The sequence below is a fragment of the Molothrus ater genome, chromosome 1 (genome assembly GCF_012460135.2).
Source record: "Molothrus ater isolate BHLD 08-10-18 breed brown headed cowbird chromosome 1, BPBGC_Mater_1.1, whole genome shotgun sequence".
NCBI lineage: Eukaryota > Metazoa > Chordata > Aves > Passeriformes > Icteridae > Molothrus > Molothrus ater.
This window is the reverse complement of record NC_050478.2, coordinates 152,466,971-152,486,007: the sequence shown is the minus strand read 5'-3', so window position 1 is coordinate 152,486,007 and position 19,037 is coordinate 152,466,971. Positions and strand designations below refer to the sequence as shown.

General features: G+C 49.7%; 1 protein-coding gene across 3 annotated transcripts in view; it reads right to left on the bottom strand.

Annotated features, from left to right (window-relative positions):
• ARHGAP39 (Rho GTPase activating protein 39) overlaps nt 1-19,037 on the bottom strand; it is a 109,937-nt gene that overhangs the window by 87,994 nt on the left and 2,906 nt on the right. The window lies entirely within an intron of this gene.

Genomic DNA, 19,037 nt, shown 5'->3' with positions numbered 1-19,037 from the left:
ATTCACCTCTCTGGAGAAAAGCTGCCCGGACAAAGGGATTGGGATAATCCGGGGATGGAACCAGGTGGATCTTAGGGGTCCTTCCCAACCCAAGCCATTCCATGAGGATTTAGGAGCCCAATCCGTTCACCTCAACAGGGTCAAACTTTAAAGGGAATTTTTGGGGTTTCTTCCTGGGCCTCCTTGGGCCTGTGCACACCAGGACAGGCTCCGAGCCTTCCTCCCCTCCCAGGTTTTGTTATTCCCTGGCAGGATTGCTCAAGAACCAGGAGAGGACTCAGGCGCAGGCTGAAATTATCTTTTTAATATAATATTATTAATTTCTCGAGGACTGGAATTATATTTTCCACTCCCAAAATCCGCGGTTACTCAGGAGGACTTTGTGAATTCCTGTGGCTCCTGCTCCCAGGTGGGACAACAACAATTCTCAATTTCCCAAGGGAAAGGGAAGGACATGGACAGCTTTTGGAGAAGCCGAGCAAACAGAAATGAAAATTTTTATGAATGAATATTTTTTAATTTGTATTTTATTTTATGTAATATTTTTATATTTATGAATGAATTCATTTTTTATGAATTTACAAACTATTCAGGCTTCTGTGCATAGTTTCTAAATTCGTAAAAAATTAATTCCTTCATAAATGTAAAAATATTTATTTCCTGGAGAGCCAGGAAAGCAAATTCACTGACATGGGGAAAAAAAATCATCCCCAAAAAAAAATGCTCTCCATCCTGAAGGAGTCTTGTTCTCCAGCTTCATTCCTTAAGGTTGGATTTGCATCAGGCCGGGGGGAACGGAGAGGGAGCAGCGTGTTAAAATATGGGATTAAAACATCAGCGCTCCAAGATGTGGGCTGTGGACACGCAGTGGAATAAATGGGATTGGATTTTATTCCCAGTGTGTGCAGCAACCAGGGGAAAAAAAAAAAAACCATCAGAGCATCACAGAAAAGGTCGTGGTAGAGCAAATGATTTTTACAGCATTAAACACCACGGTGGACACCGGCCAAATCCGATTTCGTTACGGATTCGTGGAATGGTTTGGGCTGAAATGGATCTCAAAGCTCCTCTCCTGTTGTGGGCAGGGACACCTTTCACCATCCCAGGTAGCTCCAAACCCTGTCCAAGCTGGCCTTGGACAATTCCAGGGATCCAGGAACAGCCACAGATTCTCTGGGAATTCCATCCCAGCCCCTCGCCACCCTCACAGGGAAGAATTCCTTCCCAATATCCCATCTATCCCTGCCCTCTGGCAGGGGGAAGCCATTCCCTGTGTCCTGTCATTCCATCCCTTGATCCAAGTCCCTCTCCAGCTCTCCTTTAGGCACTGGAATGGGCTCTGAGGTCTCCTGGATCCTTCCCTTCTCCAGGCTGGACATTCCCAGCTCTTCCCAGCCTTGGAGCAGCTCTGTGGCCTCCTCTGGACCTGCTCCAGCCCCTCCACATCTCTCCAACCCTGGACACCCCAGAACTGGACACCAGCGATCCGTGATCCAGCCATTCCCGTAATCCTCAAGAACAGCGGGATTCTGCCCAAGCAGAAGGGCCCCAAACCCCTGGAATCTGCAATTCCAGGGAAAAAACTGCCTCATCTCCAGGGCCTGGCAGCAGCAGCCAGCAGGTTCCCAGAGCAGAGGACATTGATGGCCGTCTCCCACCAGCCCAAGCCAGCAGGAAGCTTCCTGGCTGGCGCCATCCCAAAGGAAGAGAGAGGATTCTGGGATCCTGCCAGAGCCAACCACACACGGTTGCTTGGAAACCTTTTGAAAACTACATTGAAATATTCAGATTTCTATGAAGAGCAGCACGGGCAAAACAAGCCCCAAGCCTGTGCTTTTAAATTCGCCTTTTCCTGTCACCGCCGTGTTCCCGCTTCCCGAAAATCCTGCAGAGCTCTGCAGGTCACCCTTGGGCCTGGAGGCTTCAAGGTTTTCCCAAGTTCAGGCAGCAAAGAGGGACCTGCCCCCAGCAGCGAATCCTTCCAGAGAACCAAAAATCACCCAGCGCGACAACATTCCAATGAAAGAGGGAAAAGGGAGACGGGGAGGGAAGGAAAAGAATGGAATTCCTGTCGCACGGTGCCGCCCTGGCATCTAATCAGGGAGCCAGATGAAGGCAGCAATCTGTCTGCTTAAAATATGCGTGTTTCATTTTATTTTTTTTTATTTTTCCCCCCCCCCCCCTTTCCAGTGCTGCAGAACCGCGTTGGAAGGCGCTCGTTAAGAGGCTGCGCCGGGAACGTCCCCCTGCAATCACGAGGGATGGAAGGAACGAGCGACTCCATCGTGAGCGGGGCTCAACCGCCGGGAGCCAGAGCGCTCCTCAGAGCACCTGCCCTGGGATTCGGGATTGTGGGGGCCGTGGAACAGCAGGAGATTGTGGGGTCGCAGGCACGAGGCCCTTCCAGCCCACTCCAAATGGTTCTTTGGGTTGTCTTCTACAGCAGGCCCTTCCTCACCTTCCATACTGGACTGTTCCTCACCTTCCACATGGGATTATTCCTCACCTTCCGCATAAAATCCGTCCCCATCTTCCACACGGAACTGCTCCTCACCTTCCACATAAAATCCATCCCCACCTTCCACATGGGATTGCTCCTCACCCTCCACGTTGGAGCTTTCCTCACCTTCCACACCAGACTCTTCCTCAGCTTCCACATGGGATTGCTCCTCACCCTCCGCATAAAATCCGTCCCCACCTTCCACACAGGATTGGTCCTGATCCTCCACACTGGAGCTTTCCTCACTTTCCACACCAGACTCTGCCTCACCTTCCCCATGGGATTGTTCCTCAGCTTCCATACTGGAACTTTCCTCATCTTCCTCAGCGTCCATATGGGATTGTTCCTCAGCTTCCACATAAAATCCGTCCCCACTTTCCACACTGGATTGCTCCTCACCTTCCATATTGGAGCTTTCCTCACCTTCCACACCAAAATCTTCCTCAGCTTCCACATAGTCCTTCCACACTGGACACTCCTCATCTTCCTCACTGGATAATTCCCAACCTTCCTCACTGGATCGTTCCTCCCCTTCCTCACTGGACACTCCTCATCTTCCTCACTGGGTCACTCCTCACCTTCCTCACTGGATCATTCCTCATCTTCCTCATTGGACACTCCTCATCTTCCTCACCGGATCATTCCTCACCTTCCTCACTGGACCACTCCTCATCTTCCTCACTGGATCATTCCCCACCTTCTACAACGACCACTCCCAACCTTCCACACCAGAACATTCCCAACTTTCCTCACCAGGAACATTCCCAACTTTCCCCACCAGACCCTTCCTCACCTTCCAGAATGATCATTCCCAACCTTCCACACTGGACTGACCCATCCTCATCTTCCCACCCAACCCTTTCCCACAGAATCCAAAATCCAGGACAACGCTGCCCATCAACGCTCCGGCAGCAAACAGGGAATTCATCGTCAGCTTCTGTGCAAGAATTCCGGGTTAAATTCCTCCCATTTGAGGCTGGAATCAACTCCACACCAACCTACACCGGATTTTGTTCCCTGCCACATCAAAATTCCTCCTCCTGCTCCACGCTGTTTATTTTGGCTTCCCAGCCAGGCCATTGGCTGCACGGCATGGATCGCATTCCCATCACCATCGGAAGGGAACGTGCCATATCCATAATAAAACTTGGATACAAGGAGCTCAGTGACCTGGCCGCTCCACACTTCTCTTTCCTTCAAATTTTTAAGTTCCTCCACAGAGGGATTGTGTTGTTGCTTTTCCTCGAGGAAAACGGGGGTGGATATCCGTGGATAGGAGTCACTTTCCCAACAGACGGGGAAATGGATTCTCAGCAAAGATTTGTGATGGGATCTTTCAACCCAAACCATTCCATGATTCCATGAATTGCAGCTGAGACAGAGCTCTCCAATCCCAACTTCGAGGGATCCTCATCCAGCAGGGATCAGCGCCTTAAGCCACCCACAAAACTCCCAAGTTCTTCCCAAGGAATCCCGCCGAAACCAACGGAAAATTTTATCATTTCCTCCCAATTCGACCTGTTTTGCCCCAGCAGAAGGAAGATCACGGGATATCCTTGCCACATCTTCCCTTTTCCCCACATTTTTTCCCAAATTCCACACCCCGAATTTTCCCTCCAGCCTCTTGCTCACGGCTCACAGCAGCCAAAAATCCTCGTGCTAAAATTGCCAGGAATTAATGCAGTTTTGGGTTTGTTTTTTGGTTTTTTTTGTTTTTTTTCCCTATGGATTAACAGCTACCAGTAGTCTCCCTGCATGAGGGTTAATTCCCATCAGGATACAGCGGAGCTGGATCAACAATCCAGCACCTGAAAGACGCAGCAAGGTACCAGCAGCACAAAGGAGATGCAAATAAATTTGCATATCCGAGCATCAAAGGCTCCACGAGATCCCGGAGTATGAAAACATCTTTTCCCTGCAAGATACCGAAGGAATGGCAGCGGGAGTGATGGGAGTGGGAGGACAGGAGAATGGGGAGGAAAAAAAAAGGAAAAAAAAAAAAAGAAAAAGACAAGAAAGTGTGACTGTAGCAGGAGCTCGACAGTTGGAGAAATTCCAAGGGAACGGCAGAGCTTGGGCACGAGGAAAACAGTTGGGAAGATGCTGATGGGATTTTGGAGCCAGGTGGGGGCTGGGATCTGCTCCCAGGGAACAAGGATGAGGGGAAACGGCCTCAAGCTGCGCCAGAGGAGGTTTAGGTTGGATATTGGGAATATTCAGGCTGTCCAGCCCTGGAATTCCCACCCCTGGAGGGATTTAACATCCCTGTGGATGTGGCACCTGGGGATAAGGTCAGTGGTGGCCTTGGCAGTGCTGAAGGAATGGTTGGGACTCCTTGAGCATGGAAATCTTTCCCAACCCAAACATTTCCATCATTCTAAGAGAGACACTCAAACACCTGATACGAGACAATTCCAACAGGGAGCGACCAAAAAACGACGGGGGCAGGAGGAGGAGGAAACTCAAAGGCTGATCGCAAAAAAATGAGAAAAAAAATGAGGAGCAACTCGGAGAAACACCTGTGGATGGAGTTCGCACATCCCTGCAGCTCCGGGAGCTCTCTGAAAAGCAGCCAGAAGGGATAATTCTGGTGCTTCTGCAGCTTTCCGACAGAATTCCGAGTCTCTCCTCGCGGGGATGAAGGAGTTTCTGCCGGAGCCGTGAAGGAGGACGCGGAAGGTGTGAAAAAAGCGAGCGAGGGGAAATGGAGCAGAAGGAAAACGTGAGAAGCAGAGGCGGGAGGGGGCAAATTTTCCAGCGAATCCCACAAGGCTTCTTGATAAAATTCTCAGACCTTCCAAACCTGTTAAAAAGTCTGGGATAGCCGGGAAAATCCTGGTTTAGTGGCCGTGTATTCCACAGGTAGGGGAAGAGACAAGGCACGAGTAGAACGCTCTGGCTGAAGGCCTTGGAAGGGGAAAGAGGAGGAGAAGGAAAAAAAAACACTTCCAAAATCCCCAAAAAAATAAGGCAAAATGAGGTTTTCAGGGAGATGGAGCCCAGGAAGGATGAGGAGTTGAAGAAAATGGAATAATTGGTTGGGATTTTTTGATGTCTTGCTGGAGCATGGCTGAGCTGGAAATAAATATCATGGGATGGTTTGGGTGGGAAGAGACCTTCAGGATCATCCACCCCACCCCCTTCCATGGGCATGGAAGTCTTTCCCAGATTCCCAGAATCTTATCCCATGGGATAGTGGACCTTCCTCCATCCCAGGATGCTCCAATGTGCCCTTGGACACTTCCAGGGATGGGGTGGCCACAGATTCTCTGGGAATTCCATTCCAGGCCCCACCACCCTCACTGCCAGAAATTCCTTCCCAATATCCCATCCATCCCTGCCCTCTGGCAGTGGGAAGCCATTCCCTGTGTCCTGTCCCTCCATCCCTTGTCACAAATCCCTCTCCAGCTCTCCTGGAGCCCCTTCAGGCACTGGAAGGAGCTCTATGGTCTCCTTGGAGCCTTCTCTTCTCCAGAGTGGACATTCCCAGCTCTCCCAGCCTGGCTCCAGCCCTTGGAGCATCTCCCGGATTTGCTCCAACAGATCCAAGCCTGCCTTAAACAAACAGCAAAGGAAAGGAGGAAGAGCAGACGCGATAAATAAGATTTTTGTCTCATCCCGTTTAAATCAGGTGCCCTGGAAGTCATCACGGAGCTGTCAGGATGATTAATCCCTATTTTTCCACCACCAGAGCAGGGGAATGATGGCTGGGCTGGCAAGTGGGAAAGCCAAGGGAAGAGGAGCCGGGTGCGTGTGGGAGAGAAGCGCTCCGGAGGCAGCTGGGATGAGGAGCTGACTCAAAACTTTGGGATTTGTGGTTGGAGCTGCAGACGGGAGCCGAAAACGTAGGAGAAACTGTTGTGGGATAATCAGGCGGTGAAACGAGGGAATACCTGCGGCACCAGTCGAGTCAGGAGCTCCGCTTTGCATAAGGAATATTTAAATAAGGATTTTCCCGGTCTTCAGGGCTCAAAGCAGAGTTTTAAACCAGTCTGGGGAGGTTTAAGCGCCGGGAGCTCAAGTCTTCACAAGGAAGAATATTTTGGAATAGAAGTCAGGGTGGTCTTGGGTGCTCATGAAGGGAATCCGGAAAATAAAACATTTTTAGGAATTCTGATGGTGCTGGGGCTACTCTAAAGCAAAGAGCTCAGTTCCATCACCCACACTCTGTCCAAAATGGAATTATTCCCTGCTTTAAGGCCAATAATTTGATTTTAAGAGTAAAATAATTCCTTCCCCATATTCCCAGGCTTTTCCAGCTCCTAGCACCCCAAAAGAAAGGGTGAGAATCACCGAAAGATTCTCAAAGACACGGAATCAAAATCATGGAAAAACCTGAGCTAATCCACAAGGATTGTCGAGTCCAGCACGAGACCACCCCCAAAATCCCACCATATCTTAGAGAGCCATTTCCAAAGGTTTCTTGGACCAGGAAGCCAAACTCCACCACTCTGGAGAGCAAAACAGGAGAGGAACCACCACGGAAAGGGGAAGAGTTTCCTCCAAGCCACTCATCACCCACATCTTGGAAGCTGTGGACTGGAAAAACAGGGAATTATCGTGGGGAAAACGATTTTTTTTTTTTTTTTTGCATTGTCATTTTTGGAACAACAGCATAGGGAATGGTTTACCTGTCACAGCAAATTCTGGCACAATAACAAGAACTTGTAGCAATTAGGATCTGCTTTTATTACGCAGGAAGAACAAATGACCCAAATCCCAACTCCCACACCCTCTCCAGAAGGGTGAGGTGACCAAATCCTCCTCCTGAACCTGCTTCCCTTTGAATTCCAGCCCTTCCCAACCCTTTGTGAGAGTTCACAGCGGCCTCCTTTTCCAATAATAGGTGCCTGGAACAAAGCAGCTGGAAGGTTTGATTATCCCAGCGATGCCTTCCTGTGAGCAAATCGGGCTCCAGGCCCCCGTGGGAGAGCAGAAAATTTCCCTTCTTATCCGTGTCACCCTCGCGACGGAGCTGCCGAGGGAAAAATAGAGCAGAGGAAACGCAGGGATCCCTTTGAAGGACCACGGGAAAAGCAGGTAACCAGGTTAAAGGGATGCTGCATCATGGAATGTTCACGGATGACAGGGGAATTTGGAGGATTTAATGCGATTCCCGAGGGTTTGAGCTGGATGTGGCTGAGTCACGGGGTGAGGGGGGGGGGAATTTTCATGGAAAGGCTCCTCCTCAAAGAACCCGGAATGCTTCCTGTGGTTAAACAAAGTTTGCTCTCCTGGAGGAGCTGCTCAAACCAGCAGGTCCTGTGTGCCCAAAGCCTTTAATTCCCGGTAATTCCTCCCTCAAAGAAGTTTGGGAGCTCATCCCGAAACGACAGAGCCGAGCAGGGCCCTTGAACCCGAGCAGCAAGGCCGGGAGATAAGGCAGGAATCAGCCAGGCCTGCAATTTGCCGGCTGATTAAAACCCTTGGAGCAGCAGGAAAATTAGGGAAATCATCCCCCAGACACTTGAAGGAACCACCCCGGCTGCCTCCCGGGATAAACGATCCCATCCCAACGTTTGGGGGATGGCAGTGGTTGTCTGGGCATGGGTGAGACGTTGTTGGAGCCTCCGGGACTCGCTCGGCCTGTCTGGCGCGGGGACTCGCCCGAGTGAGCTCACCAGGAATGTTTCCCACCACAAATTGCCCAAAAAGTTGTTTATCCCTAAGTTTGAGCCGCTTGGGATGTTCTCCAAGCATGGAGAAGGTCCACAGCCAGCTGGACCATGGCCACACAATGGCCACAGCTCCAAGGTGTTGGACGGGGGAGCTGATCTCGTTATCCGGCAGGACCCTCCTTCCAAAGCGGCACCAGCAGGATAAAATTCCGGAATGGGTTGGGCGGGAAAGGACCTTCAAGACCATCCAGTCCCAACTCCCTGCCTTGGACAACTTCCACCATCCCAGGTTGCTCCAAGCACCATCCAAGCTGGCCTTGGACACTTCCAGGGATGGGGCAGCCACAGATTCTCTGGGAATTCCATTCCAGGCCTCACCACCCTCACAAGGCAGAATTCCTTACCAGTATCCCATCTATCCCTGCCCTCTGGCAGTGGGAAGCCATTCCCAGTGTCCTATCCCTCCATCCCTTTGTCCCAAGTCCCTCTCCTGCTCTCCTGGAGCCCCTTCAGGCACTGGAGGGGCTCTGAGGTCTCCCTGGATCCTTCTCTTCTCCAGGATGGACATTCCCAGCTCTCCCAGCCTGGTTCCAACACGACCCAATTTTTTCAAGGAAAGGAAAATCAATCCCAACCCTCGAGGCCTTCCCAGCTGAGACCCTTTAAACCCAAACATTTGAGCAGAAACTCATCAAGCACCACCCAACATCCCTGCTCAGAAACTGAGGACAGAGATTCCGGGATGACGCGGCATTCCAAGATCCTGGGATTCCAACCCCGAGGAAAAAACCTCTCCCAACTGCCTGGGCAACAAATTTCCAGGGAAAAGTAGGAATTTCCAGACATTGCCAGGCTCTGAGGGCATTTCCAGCCCCCAGGCAACGCCTTCGCTGGGTTCTTCACCCAGCGGTGCCCACCCAGCTCAATCCTGCCTTTCCGGACACGGATTCCCCGGAGCGACGCCGGAGCCAGAGGGAATCTCATCTGCCAATCTCCAAGTCAATGACCCGTGCTCCTGGAAGCTACGGTTGAAAAGTGCAGCTGAAAACGAGGGAAGACGATGAGGCGAGCAGGAAAATTCCTTAAAAACATCAAGATTTGGGGTTTGTTTTGGGGTTTTTTTAGGATGTTTTTAATTTACTCTCCCCAGGCTGACAAATGCCACTTGCACCCGGGAGAGGGTGAGACAGAAATTTAGGACAGAAAAGCTCCGATTTGAGGTGGGGAAGGAGGAGACATCTCCTAAATCAGGGTCCCGATGAGATCCACCCACTCCTCCCTTTTTTCTCCTTTGAAACGCGACAAAATAAATCCCTGCCGGCTTTAAATAGAAATCAACTTAACCATGAACAGCCAAAGCAACTCCGTGATGGTCCAGCCATCGCTGGATGTGCTCAGAAAACCTTTTTATAAAACATTTTCCTCCCTCCATGCACAACGAACAAATTGAAGCAACAAATCAATACCCAAATCTTATTCCGGCTGCATTAAAAACGTTCTTGGAGCGTTGCTCGTGAAGGGTTGAATATTTTAAATGATTCTTCCTCCTCCTCCAGCTGACAGAAGAGTTCCTGAGTCAGATGTGGGAAAAAACCCAAATCTGAGCATGATCTCCGAGTATTTTCGTCCTTTGGAGCAGTTCAAGGCCTTTTTTCGGGATAAAAGGAATTTGTCAAGGGGAAGCGAACCTACAACTGGGAAAGGAATAAGTGCAACACACGGAGCAAGTTGGAAGAGTTTCCATTTAAGTTGAAGAATAGGGGGAAAAGAGGCATTCCTTGGAAATATGTTTTGGTGGATTAAAGGGTTGGAAGCCCAACTGGAGCCTCTCTCTCTTGATTTAGAAGAAGACAAGGAGAGATCCCACATCCTCTGTCATTCCTATTTCTGCATCCCGGGATTTTTAACTGGATTTCTCCTGATGTCCTGCATCAAACGGGTCCTGCCTCAAATGGATTCTGCATTAAGGCCTTGTTATCGTTCCCAGCCAAAAATATTCCTGATTCTCCCTGTGCCAAGCCCTTTCCAGGAGGAATTTTCCCAAAATCCAGCCTAAACCTCCCCTGGCACGGCTGGAGTTTCCCCTTGTCCTGTCCCTTTTTCTCTGGGAGCAGATCCCAATCCCCAGCCAGCTCCAATGCTCCCAAACGTTCTCCTGGTGCCCACGTTCTACTTGGAATTCCTCCAAATGTGGAGCTCCTGCTACGGTCACACTTTTTGTCCTTTTTTCCCCCAGTTCTCCTGCCCTCCTCTTCCCATCGCTTCCTCCGCCATTCCTTCGGTATCTCGCAGGGAAAAGATGGGATAAAAAACATTTCCAGGCCAATTTTGTCAAAAAATACAAAGGTTCGTTCATGGAGAAGGATCAAAAAAAAAAAAAAAAAAAAAATCTGTTCTGGGGCATCCTCAGATGACTTCTGTGAGATCACATCCTGCCCGTTCCCCTGTCCCTCGGATGTTTGGGATGAACGACAGAACCTCTCCCAGTCCTGAGCTCTCCCTTGGAATTCTCAGTTCCGTGAAAGAGCCAAAGCTGATTTTGTCAAATCACAGAATTGGTTTTTTGGTGATTTGACCCTCGCTCCAAGGTTTCTCCTGTTTCCACTCCAGCAATTCCTGCTGTAAACGTTCCTGATTAAAAAAGGGGGATTTTCATGCATTTATCTGACTACAGAAGGTATCACCCACCATTCCAGAAGCTCAAAACAAGATTCTTCCTTAAAAAGCCTGTCCGGTCCACTCCAATTCCCACAACTTCAGGCAAATCCATAAACTCATTCATTCCTGCCCTTCCCACCCCAAATCCCCCAAAGGCTTCCCCTAATCCTATGACTTTCCAGGAACAACAATTCCTAAAAAAACCCAATGGAGGCGACACCAAACCTCCCCTCATCTCTGTGATTTAAGTTTTTCTGGAATATTTTCGCATTCTCCATAAACAGGGATTTAGGAAATGAAGCGCTGCCCGTTTTTTCCCTCACAACCATTCCAAACTTCCCTGGGTTTTTTTTTTCCCCGAGCCTGCACTTCATCCCTGATCACAATCAAAGAGCCTCCGCCTCCCTCTCTCTGCACGCAACTTCCACGCGTGGCCCGGAGCATCCCCGGCCTCCTTCACATCCAGTTCTCTTCTCCCGAGTTTCTGTCCCTTTGGATTAATTCCACACTTGGGAATTAATTGGGATTTTTCATCCCTCACCAAGTTTCTGCTCCGAGGTCGGAGCTGGGTGAAGGTTGGGGTTTTCTCCCGAGGGAATGAGAGGAAATGGCCTCAAGTGGCATCAGGAGAGGTTTAGTGGGATAGTTTTTTGGAGAATTCCGCTTGGAATAGGGCTGTCTAGGACGGATTCAAAATCCACTCGGGGACGTGGTCAGTGGTGGCCTTGGGAGAGCTGGGGCTCAACCTTAAAGTTCCTTTCCAGCCTAAAAAAATTCCATGATTCTACATTTTAGCTATAAGTAATTGATTCCTCATTCCCCTCTCATCTTTTCCTTCCCAATCCCTGCTTTTTGACAGAGTTTTCCAGGTTTTTGCAGACCCCCTCGGACATTTGTGCCTTTCCGTTCCCGCTCTAAATCCTGCTTGAGCCAAAATTCCATGGAGATTTAAGTTCACAAAATCCTGGGACGGGTTGGGTTGGAAGGGATTGGATCGAGCCCATTCAGCTCCAACCCCCTTCCACTATCCCAGGTTGCTCCAAACCCCATCCAAGCTGGCCTTGGACCCTTCAGGGATCCAGGGGCAGCCACAGCTTCTCCAGGAATTCCATTCCAACCCCTCAAAGTGAAGAATTCCTCCCCAGTATCCCACGCAAACAGCGGGAAGCCATTCCCTGGCGTCCTGTCCCTTCATCCCTTATCCCAAATCCCTCTCAGCTCTCCTGGAGCCCTTTTAGGCACCAGGAAAAGCTCCAAGATCCCCTCAGGGCGTTCCTGAAGGTGGAATGATCTCTGGCACCCAGGAAAACCTGAAATCAACCGGGAAAAGAGCAGCGAGAGGCTTGGATCAGGGAATGTGGGCGGAGGGAGATCCGTGAGTCACCGTCAGCCTTTGATCGCTGACAGGGCCAGGTTTGCGCCCTCTGAAATTCCCTTTTCCAGGTTCTCCAGAACAAAACCAACCGCAGGGAAGAACCGTTCACAGCACCGAAATATCCAGGCTCTCAGTTTTCCGAATTTAGAGAAGTTTTCCATGTTCCGCTGGAGGAAAAGAGGGACAAGGAACGGAATCGGGATTCCCGCCTTTGCAGTGGGATTTGACGCAAGGAGGAACAACTCTTAAGCTCAGCCTATTTATCCCCAAAAAAATTCCCTTTTTTTCTCCCCCCTCTCCCCAGCTGCTCCTGGTGTTCCAGACCTTTCCCCAAATCCATTCCCATCCCTGGACACGCTCCAGCCCCTCAATGTCCTTCTTGTCATGAAGGGCCCAAAGCAAATCCCGGGATCTGAGGTCCCTCGGCACAGTGGGAATGTCACTTCCCTGATCCACGCATTCCCAAAAAATTATCCTCCCAAAAAGCCACTTTTTTTTCCACAGTTAAAAGCCTTAAGGGAAGATATTTGCACATGCCAGGAGTATCCTGATTTTTCTATGATCCCAAAGGAATTCCAAAGGCCACAGATCCCTGCTGATAAGGCACTTAACGAGCCGATAAGGCACTTAATGAGCTGATAAGGCTGAGGAGGAACACATGGAATGAAGCAAATCCCACCTGTGGCTTAAAAATCTGGATTGGGATTTTCCTATGTGGAAAAGCATCGGATCTGTCGCCAAACCTGCTCCTCCTGCACACCCAGCTTGGCTTTTCCCAAGGGTTTGTGCTGATTTCCTGTTTTGGAGCTTCCCAAAAAAAAAAACCACTTTGGGGGATTACAGAGATGATAAATTAAGATCTGCTTTCCACCCTGTGTTATTCCCATGGATTCTCCCACAAAAAATGTTCCCAATTTCGTTCTGTGCTCCGAGCATTGCGATGAGGGGCTGGAATGGAATGGAATGGAATGGAATGGAATGGAATGGAATGGAATGGAATGGAATGGAATGGAGTGGAATGGGATGGAATTCCCAGAGAAGCTGTGGCCGCTCCATCCCCTGGAAGTATCCAAGGCCAGGCTGGATGGGACTGGAGCAACCTGGGATAGTGGAAGGCGTCCCTGCCCATGGAAGGGGGGGTTGGGAATTCTTTTTAAGGTCCCCTTTCCAACCCAGCCCATTCTTTGACCTTATTCCCACTTCCATCCCGATAAAAATCCCTTGTCCGTGCCCCTCCTAGCCGAGGGAAAAAAAGGGGGAATTGTTCAGGTGAGCTGGAGCGTGACAGGACGGGAATAATCCCAGACTCACTTATCGGGGTTTGGAGAGTCCTGAGCGCAGCATTTTCCTCAATTAAAAAAAAAACAAAAAACAACCACCTCAGGAAATTCCTGTTAAAACAGAAAATTCCCAGACAAAAATGTATTCTTTGGATCACTGAGGGGTTTTTTTGGGAGCAGCACCCACTTCCAAAAAGAAAATCCCTGCTATGGAACCGCCACGCTCCGATGAGGATTCCTCAAGGTGACTTTCAGGAGATGCCAGAGACGCAGGAGAAGAAGTGGGGGGGGGGAAAGAAAAAGGCTCCCAAAAGGTTGGATTAGTTTGGAATTTTCTCCTTCCTGGCAGCTCTGACAGATCCGACGGCGCCACCTGGAAATGTCACGGAAGGTGGGAACAGGGAAGGGAACGGTCTCTGCTCCTTGGGAGGGGCAGAGGTTGCAAGGAAAATCAATTTGATGTGGAATTAATGGAAAATAAAGAGGCTTTTCCACGTTTTTGTCGCCCGACTGCTCCATTTAATCCAGACACACTTAATTAGGGACACACCAATCCCGAGGGAAGCTGCTCCATCCCACAGGAACCAGCAATCCCAGGCCCCCCAACCCAGCAGGATTCCTGATCCACTCAGGCTGGATTTAAGGAAGGAATTTATGACAGCAAGGGTGGTGAGGGGCTGGAATGGAATTCCCAGGGAATTCCATGGTTGTCCCATCCCTGGGAGTGTCCAAGGCCAGGCTGGGCAGGGTTTGGAGCAGCCTGGAATGGGGGAAGGTGTCCCTGCCCATGGGCAGGAGTTGGAATGGGACAGTTTTTAATCCAACCCATTCCATGATTCCATTATTAGGAAGAATTCCAGCCCCGTGGACAATCCCAACTCCAGCAGCCTCAGCCAACAACCTCTGACCCAAATCCCACTATTTTTTCTGGGAAGTGGAAGAAAATCCCCTCCCACCTCACCCAGAGCCCACTGAAGGGGTCAGAGATCCGTGAGCATGAATCCCTCAATTCCTCTTCTTCCAATAGGAATTTTTCCTTTTTCCCAATTATTTTTCCCCCTCTTTTCCCTAATTATTCCCAAATACTCTCGACTACGTTAAATCTTGCCAAGGATTTTTGTTCCGTTATTTTTATTTCCCAGCTGGGAAAGGGCTCCACAGGATTCCTCCTTTCCCAATTGGGAAATAAAAATTTCATCCGTGGGAAGACATGGATCCATGGATGCACCATTTGGATTAAAGGGAGCAAAGAACCTTAGGAAGCATCCAGAAATCCAAGTCCAGCTCCAAAAAATGGATCCAGAAAACCACTAAGAAGCAACTTAATTCCCAGCAAAACTAAGGATGCATCCACAGATCCACCAAATCCCTGTCTCCGTGCTCGGGGCAGCTTGGAATGAGTCCATTAAGGTCAGGAATTTAAAAACAGACACCAAAAAGATCAAGAAAACCCCTGGAATATGGAAAAGAAGGAAGATGGGACCTTCAAGGAGCAGCATTTTCCCTTCCGAGCCCACCTGGAACTCGGAATCCAGGGACAGCTTCACTTGGAGCCTTTGAAGGGATTTAGAGTCCAAAGACATCCCGAAAAAAAAAGCTGGGAAAGGGTTTTGGAAGAAGGCATGGAATGATAGGATAACAGGGAATGGAAGCGAGAGGGCAGGGATAGGTGGGATATTGGGAACGAATTCCTCTCCGGGAGGGTAGTGAGGGGCTGGGATGGAATTCCCGGAGAAGCTGCGGCTGCTCCATCCCTGGACGTGTCCGAGGCCAGGCTGGAGCAACCTGGGACAGTGGAAATTTCCCTTCCCATGGAACGGGATGGAATTGGCTGATCTTTGCACCCTCATCCCACCCAACTCCATGATTCCGCGATTTCAGCGCTCCCAATGCCCCGGACCGACGGCGGGTTGAAATTCCAGAGCAACAGAAATTCCCGCGTTGTTCCCAGGCTCCTCATTGCCCATCCCCGTCTTCCGGACAGAAAACCACGCCATTCCCACCCCATAATTACACTTTTCCAGGCTTTTCCATGACCTCTCCCAGCCGAGGAAGATCAATTAAAAAAAAAAAAAAAACCCCAAAAACGCAATTCCGCGGCGGCGCTTCCCAAATTAACGTTTTCCAACGGCTTTCCCGGCCACGTGGATCCGCTAGAAGTCATTTCCATTCCGAGGGGAATGGAGCAGAGAGGGAAGATCAATAAAAACACAACGAGGCCGGCAGGGAAATGTCAGCACCTTGGGAAGAGGAGGCCCAGAATCCGCCGGAATCCGGCCCCGGCGCAATTCCGTAGGGAAAAGACCGTAAGGAAGGAGCCGTGCCCCAATCCAGGGATTTTTCCGTGTTTTTTGGTGGTGAAGAATAAAGGGACAGAGCGGGTGAAGGCAGTCGTGGCCCAGGAGGTGAAATCCCAGGAAAACGGGAAAAGGGTTGGGGGTATTCACCTGGACAAGGGAAGAAAACTTTGGAGACGCTCCCGGCACCTGAAAGGGACCCAGGAGAGCTGGAGAGGGATTTGGGAACAAGGGATGGAGGGACAGGACACAGGGAATGGCTTCCACTGCCAGAGGGCAGGGATGGATGGGATTCCGAGGAGGAATTCTGCCCTGGGAGGGTGGGGAGGGGCTGGGATGGAATTCCCAGAGAAGCTTTGGCTGCCCCATCCCGGGAAGTGCCCAAGGCCAGGTTGGAAAGGGCTTGGATCAGCCTGGGATTTTGGAAGCCCATGGGTGGTCCGGAAGGTCCTTTCCCACCCAACCCATTCCAAAAGCTCTGCTCCGACCCAGAACACCAAACTTCCAAGCCCCATTCCAGCCGGGAAGGAAACCTGTCGGAATCCCAGAGTCAGGAAAATCCAACAAACAAAACCTTCTCCCTCTGAGAGTCCATGCCAGGCCTCCTTTGCTCCAAGTCTTTCGAGACCTTCCTCAACAATCGGGAATTTTCCCTGTGGGAATGGTGGTTCCTGGTTTTGGAATGACACCACTGGGTCACTCCACCGCCTCTTCCCACTTATTTTTGGGAAAGACTTGGAAAAAAAAAACTGGAAATAAGATGCATTTTCCTCTCAGGAACGTGGATTTGGGGATATCCAGCTTTCCAAAAGTCAGAGTGGCGTTTTTAGCTCCCTAAGAAAACTGGGATCGGTGGGTTTGTTCCCTAAAAATCAGGATGGATGTGGGAATGCTTAAAGGGCAGGAGCAGGAGGAAGGAAATAAACCAAATCCCTGGATCCGTGAAGGTCAAGGAAAGAGTGAGGGACGAAAAATTTGCCACATGGGAGGCACCTCCCATTGGAACAGCACAACGTGATCCTTTCAGAAGCTGGAAAACCAAAAAAATCCCGGGATTTGGGGATCCCTGGGAGCAATTTCAGGGACAACACTGAATTCCCAAGGGCACCGGGAGGTCTGGAGCGCTCCGTTTCTCCCCCTTGGCACCTGGAGCGCATTTATCCCTCAAACACTTCGGGAATTAAAAATAGCCGGCCTGGGTGAGTTGGAAAGAACAAATTCCAGCCAGAATGTTTATTTTTGGGAAGAGCCAGAGGAGGAAGAGGAAAGGTCGGGGTTCAATGCGTTATTTAGAGCATGTAAGGAAATAATCACTGGAGCAAAAACGCGTGAGGGACAGAGGAAGAGCAAGGAATGGTGATTTAAAGGAATTTTTTTTTTTTTTGAAGGAAGAGGTCGCTGGAACAACTTCGGAATCACCTTAACCAAATCTTAATCGCCTAAACGGAATTCCCACCGGTATTTTTTCATCTGGAGCGAACATTCCTGAATGAAAACTCCATAAAACGGCGACAGCATGGCCCCGGAAATCCCAGATTTGATGATTTGGGATCCCTCCCCCAAATCCAGGCCCCTCCATGGCTAAATTCTAAATTCCACCATCATGGAACGTGTGGTTTCACGGGATTTGACATCAGTTTGACTCTGGAATCTGCCTGAATTCCCAGCTGTGTTCTGTGGTTTGGATTCAGGATGTTTTTCAAGGTTTTTGGGTCATTATTTGGTTGGGGTTTTTTTTTTTTTTTGTGGTGTCTTTTCACAAATTCCCAGAGGCAGGAACTCCAAAATCCATCATTTCTCAGGAAAGGAATGACAGCAAAGCTTTGGTTTCCTGGGAATTGTTTAAGGAGTTCCAAAAAGCCGGGAATTTTGGGATCAAGGCCTAAGTAGGTCACCATCAAATCCAGGTAAAGAGCTACAAATTCATCCAAATTTTTTGGGAAATTGAGGGGTGGGGAAAAAGCCTAAAAGGAGCACAGAGTTGAGGGAATTCCTTCCCTGGAGCTCTGCCTGAGAACGTCAGGATTATCCATAGGGAGGACCTACGGGATGCACCAGGAATTCTCCAACTTCCCACTAAAGAAGGGATTTGGTGGCCCACAGGACCAGATTTTCATGGAGTGGATTCCACACGTTCCCGGGAATTGTGATGTCCAACCAACCACACACGCAGAGCATTTTTTCCAGAAGCCTGGAATTCCATGAACCACCTCTTTTTTAAAAAATGATTGTGGATCATTTGGGATGATCCAGCGATATTAAAGGCCTGGAAACCCTACAAAGGTTGGAGAATCCCTAAAAACCACCTGGGGTTGCATCCGGGGTAAAAAGCAGCTCCTTGTCCCAACAAAACAGCAGCACCAATGAATAAATTCCCAGAAAAAAAAAAAAATCAGGATAAAACTGAACTGACCAATTTTCACGGATATCAGGAAAACCCATCGTGAAACACAACCCGAGTCAGGATTCGGAAAACCTTCCCTTTCCTTCCAACCCTTTTCAGGGTTGAACTCCATGATTTTAAGGGTCTTTTTCCAGCCTAAACAATTCCATAAATCCCTGACCTCTGGTTGCTCCCAGCAAACCAAGCAGCCAATCCCACGGCACAGCGAGACATTCCCAAAAATCCCTTTGAACCCATCTCCAGCCCCTCTGGAAAAGAGCAGCCCGAGGACATCTGGCTCGCAGAGAGCCCAGACCTGGGATTGTGTGGATTTGAAGCTGGAAAAATCCAGGATTTGGGTGGGAAAAGCAAAGATTTCCCTGAGAAACGAGGGCATCTCCACAGGCCTTTCTTCCCAAAGAAAGCATGGAAATGTTCCTTTGCAATGGGATTAATGTTGGGATTATCCTGAAAATCCATCCCTGGTCCTGGTGGCATGAGTTGTGCCACCAGCAGTGACACAAAACTCTGATTTTTGGAGTTCAATTCACCCAAATTCAGGCTTTTTAAGGCCTGGAATTGCTCCCTGTCAGCCACCCCAAGATCCCACACTCCAAATCCAGGCCAGGTTGGATTGGGATTGGATAAATCTGGGATCATGGAAAGTGTCCTTTCCCGTGGGATTAGGTGGGGTTTAGGGGTCTCTTCCAACCCTAAACCACTCCAGGATTTTGCAATTCAGGATATTCCAAGAAAATCCCTTTGGAGGAAATAGATGCTCATCCCGAGGGATGGGGAAGGAACAAAATCCTCAAACCCCCCAAAATCCACATGGAAAAACACTCAGAGAACTCCAAAATCCAACACAAAAATAACCCAAGATCCCACAATTCCGGACCCACAACCAAACCCTGCTGCTCTCCCCA